Genomic DNA, 6,000 nt, shown 5'->3' on the forward strand with positions numbered 1-6,000 from the left:
TGTGTATACAATATTGAACATAGTCCCAATGTGAATGTTATTTCATTTGCATGCTTTGTAAGCAGCGAGGTGCAGTTTTTATTATTATTAGTTTTTATATTTTAAGAGGAATGTGTTTTCTCTTTTATTAATTATAAGTAATGTTGGGTGTAACTAACATATGTGTTCAGTGAACACTCTGAACCATTCGACGCCTCATCTCTGGTGTATACGTTTATACCTGTACTAACCTATTATAAGTGTGCATACGTTTATATCTGTCCAAACCTATTATAAGCGTGTATACATTTATATCTGTCCAAACCTATTATAATCGTGTATCCGTTTACATCTGTCCGAACCTATTATAAGCGTGTATACGTTTATACCTGTGCTAACCTATTATAAGCGTGTATATGTTACGTTTATATCTTTACGAGTAAACCTGTTAAGTCTAATGTCCCTCGACAATAAATGCACACAGATTGAGTACTTTCAAATTATTCACCTTGTCTAGAAAGTTGTTTCTTTATTTATACAATATTATCTCACAACTAACTTAACTAATTTTTCTATCAAGGTTGAAATAATATGTTGTCAGTTATCGTTAATTTTAGTTGATTGTATTATTTTTAATTACATTTCATTGTTGTTTGCAGAAAAGTTCAAAAAGGAATACAAGGACGAAAGTCCCGGCACTTGGGATTTTTGCTTCTATTGTCTTTTTTTGACATATATTTTCATAATTGTAATTAGATACGGTTCCTTGTATTTATAATCAGTAATACAATTTGTCTGTACAAAAGTATTTAAGGAAATAATGGAATTTCCCTTTAGATATTTAAATGAACAACGATGTCCTTTACAAGCAACATTCGGTTGACGATAACATTAAGTTTAGATTATTTATCATTTAAATTAAGCAACATTAAAAGCCGTTTTTGTTGCTTTGTCTATTGGTTTGTAGACAAACTTGAATTGATAAATATGTGGATCAAATCCACATAGCAAACCCAAACCCCATATATAATTTAGTACGCTATCTTAAACATATCTATATATCTTAATCATTGTTAGCTTTAAGAAAGAAAATCGAATACACTTTTGAAAATTTATAACTAGACACTGTGTCCTGTAACGACACACTTTTTGTCGCTTATGATACTGAGGTATACTCAGCCGTCGTCCAGGGGTCGTTGCAATAGAATTTTTATTTTGGAAGTCAAAGACAATGTGATGTAGTAATTCAATTATTTATTTATGAGAATTTAAAATAAAATACGGCTTTACAATCTAATATAATTATAATATAATGCTGGTTTGCTAATTTGATGACTACGATTATTTGGAATAATTGTGCTTCGATGATTGTTCCGATTGTTGTTTCCACGTGCCTGAAATGTTGCTGTCAGACGACACTACTTGTGCTAATCTTGGTGTTTTGTCAGAAGACGTCGTTAACTGGAAATTAGAAGTGTTATGCTGGGTTACAACATTCATTAATGTTAGGACGTATTACTACCCTAACTCAAACCTACAGAAAATCCTACTAGTCAAGATGTATCATGACGACCTTGGCTTGATTTACATATAAGACTACATATACAATCTACTTGTCAAGACGTATATACTACCTTGATGCTATAGTTCTACTGACTTGTTTCACAAAAACGTATTACTACCTTTGAGAGTTTCCCAACAAGTGCCCCTGCTTGTACAATGCGCGTTTATTTATACTCAAACGACCGAAGCTTTTCCTGTAGCGCATCGGTACATTTGCCGTTGGTATTTTTGATACTTGTTGTCTTTTGTTGCTGTTGTTCGCCTGAGTGTAATTTCTGTGCTTTGTGTTTTCGTGCGTTCTTAAATTCGCCATGCTTTGTATTTAGTTCAATCAAAGCTTTCATGCTTTGACGTTTCTTGTTTTGTTTACAAACGTGTTTATATAATGCCGGTGTTTGTGGTTTTATTATTTATATTTATTTAATAATAAATAAATAAAAAAAAAATTAATAAATAATAAAACAAATAAAAAAAAATATATAAATAACATAGTGAATAAATAAGGTGTGTATATTCTTCACTTATTTAAATACATTTTTTTGTTAATTATAATAGTAATTTCAGATGTATTCCGTATGTTACCGATGCAGATGCGGGGTATTACTAGTGAGTTATTTTAATATAATATATATTAAATAAAATTAATCTATTTTATTTTAGATCATATTGAAAATTCTTAAAGTGAGTGAAATTAAATTATACGTTGCATGTTAAACATAGTGTATTGTGATGTGTAACTAAAATGTCTTTTGAAGTTACTAGTATAGTGTTGGTGTTATTGCTTGCTTATTGTTATATTGAAACTATGTAGGTTGGAAATATGTGAATATTTCCTTCCTTACAGTCCTTATTCTTTATAAATTTTTTTGCAACGACCCAGAACCAACCAGTGAGTTTACCCCAGCAACCGTGGACGAGCGAAACTGGTCGTTACATAGTTCACAAAATGTTTGATACTTTAAATTGCTTTAGACATTTTTTTAAACTTTTTAGTGTTCATTATTTTTCAAAGTTGTTGATCTCATGACACAAATAATTACCATATATTAACAAAAAACAACAATTAGCATCTCTTTCCATCGAACTGACGAATCGATTTTTGGGTAAGTTAAAATTGACATACTTTACGGTTAGTGTACGATACAAAACAAAAGTTATGTTCCATCAAAATTGGTAACGTGCTCTTTCTGAAAGTGTGCAGCTCTTCTACAATGATACTCGTATTTATACATGTACTGCTTAAACAAAAGTGATAAATTGAAATAGATGAGATGTTTTCTAAACAGTAACTATATTACATTAGGCAACAATATATTCACAATAGAATATTCAACAATTTATTAACAAAAAATTACATATAAAATAAATTTAGTTGAATTATTATTACACATTGATAGAGTTTTCATATACAGTTCCATTTAATTATTTTTGCCAAAACTTTAATGTTTAAAAATACATATATGTATATGTAATAAATAATATAATTCTCGATGTAAAGGTATTTTAATAAATTTATATATTTTACTTCACATTTTACAAATTTTCTTAAAGTGTGCGTCGCACACCACCACAACTTAGAGAAGCTGTCTCTGGCAGAAATTTCTTTTTCAATTGCATAGTTTTTGCAGGGTCAATTATACGTTGCGTGTTCATGTGTTGGTAAGCTATCGATTCTATTTTTATTGACAAAAGACGGATTAACAAAGAATAATGTTCAACAAATTTATATACATAACTTCAACTTAAAATATTTTGTAGACTTCAGGATCAAACTTTATTTACCTTACTTATAACATTTAACTTTTTTAAAATAAAATATTTAATGAGTCAGTTTTGAGAGTATATAACAGTGACTATAGCATATTTACTTACTATTTATTTTCATTCATTCTTAACAATAATCATGATCTTCTGGAATGATCGATGTTATATAAAACGAAACAATATCTATGATGCATGTGACCCGGGCGGTATTCTATACAAATTAAATATATAAAATAACCGACAACAGCGTTACCATACAAAATGCTGTTAATACAAAATATAGTTCGTCATTAATTAAATTTTTATAAAATGCTATAATAACAACAAAATGACACAAAAAAATTAAAAAAAAAATAATGCAGTTTTCAACTTTTGTATTCTGTTTATTTGTTGTTTTTCTGCATTTTGCCTCAAGTTTTTCTTTAATATATCGATATATAACTTATGATCCATTATTCCACTTATTACTTCGATATTTCACACACAAGATGTCGCCATATATTCGCATGTCATAACACCGCCATCACCATGTTTAACAGTAGTAACTGTATTGCGTTCTTCCACCTCCGTATTTAGCTTTCTATACACAATTATGTTACCTAGTCATCGCATCCAATAAGGTTGAATTTACACTCATCAACAAAAATTACATTGTACTAAAACAATTCTGGCTCTTTTACATATGTCTTTGCAAATTGTAGCCATTTGATTCTATTAATTTTGTTTACACATGGTTTCTTTCGTGAAGTTCTTCCTCTATAACCATTAATTTTAAGCAAATTTCGAATAGATTGTGGTTATTATAAAAAATTATGGCATTTGCTTTGGAATTTTTTTGAATTTGGCGTACTAACCACCGTTCATCCGCTTTGGAAATTGCTTTAAACCGACCGAACCTTTTATTGTTTTCGATCGATTTTGTTTCCTTTCATTTCTTTTAATATAATGGTAATTCTTGGTCTATTTACTATTTCACCAATTTATTTTTTACTTAATCCATTTCTATAATGTTTATTTATAAGTACTTTAACATCATCAGAAACTTCTCTTCTTTTACGACCCATTTTGGAAATATTAAGATATTACTGCAAAAAACACTTTATAGTAAGAACTCAAACGCTGATTTCTTCATAGAAAATAAAAAAATGGGTTTTCCCGTTTTTGCGTACCAAAATTGCAGTTTAATGCATTAATGACGAAAACTTTTTTTGCTTTATTTTTGGTGTTTCGTAATATAATTGCTTTTTTTGTTATCTTAATTTAAATAAACAGAATTACAACAAATAAACAGAATACAAACGTTGAAAACTGAATTATTTTTTTTTAATTTTTTGTTTCGTTTTGTTGTTATTACAGCATTTTATAAAAATTTAGTTAACGACGAATACTTTTTTTGACCGCTGTATTCCACTAAAGACGATAAGGAATAAAGTGCTGCATCAAAACATTCGTTTTTGCGGTCATTCGTTTTATTTTCAAATGTGTACCATATTTACAAATTATTTCTAAAGCGAATACGAACGAATAATAGAAACGGTCCGATAGAATTCGTTTCCGCCGCATTCGTTTCAATGGAATGGGGGTTGATTTGTTCTCTATAATCGTTTGTTTTGAATTTTAAAATCAAATAAACAAATATTTTAGAGTATTTCAATCACTTTTAGAGTATTTCAATCACTTTTAGAGTATTTCAAATAATTCTATTTTTGCAAAGAAATATTTTATATATTTTGTGTGCGTTTGGTTGCCTGCGCAAAAGTAAAGAAAGTTGGATGTGCGTAGAGATTTGCAATAATTGCAAGAACAAAGTACGTAAATTAGGTTTAATTTTCTATTATTTTCAATGCAAAAGTTGTTTAAACAGGTAGATCTAATGCAAAAGGTTAACTTAAAAAAACGGTTTGCGCAGAATTTCCTTCTTTGTCGATAGTTTTTTATGATGTAACAAAATAAATTGCTTCACATATTTACCTTTTCCTGGAAAATAATTTTATGCATGATATGGTAAAAATATCTATTTATGACAAGAGAGATTTTTAGAAATTTCTTAAGAATTCCTTCAGAATTCCTACTTTACAAAGTTTCTTGTAAATTATTTGCAACACCAGCAAGTAGTGCATCTTCGGAAAGGGTTTTTTCAGTTGCTCGGAACTTAATATCAGAAAAAAGAACATTGATTTCATTTAATCAAAGATCTATCAATCAAATCATGTTTTACACAACAATCTTGAAAAAGAGGAATTAAGTCAGACGATGCTCAACATTTAATTTGCATATTAAATTAAATTTGTAAACTGTAAAAACTGTAAAAAAACTTATAATTTTTTTAAATAAATTTTTGTTCAAAATTTTTTTTATATTTAATTAATATATTAAGTCATATATATGTAATCAACAAATTACTATTATCAACATTTTAAATAATATTTAATTAATAAAAAAACTTAAATAAATAAATTTGTGTCTTACTATTTAAAAACACATAATTTTTGTATGAACTGAAAATCAAATGCTTAGAGTACTCCCAACTACTTCAACTACTTTTAGAATGTTTAGAGTTAGAGTACTCTAAACAAACGAAACTAATATTTATTCCATTCCATTTTGTTTTTATGCCTATAGATTCGTATTTGTTCGTTGAGAGTGAGAGTATGCTACCATTCTAAACACAATAGAATGCTTTGAAACTGAAAT

The sequence above is a fragment of the Teleopsis dalmanni genome, chromosome 2, assembly GCF_002237135.1.
Source record: "Teleopsis dalmanni isolate 2A chromosome 2, ASM223713v2, whole genome shotgun sequence".
Lineage (NCBI taxonomy): Eukaryota > Metazoa > Arthropoda > Insecta > Diptera > Diopsidae > Teleopsis > Teleopsis dalmanni.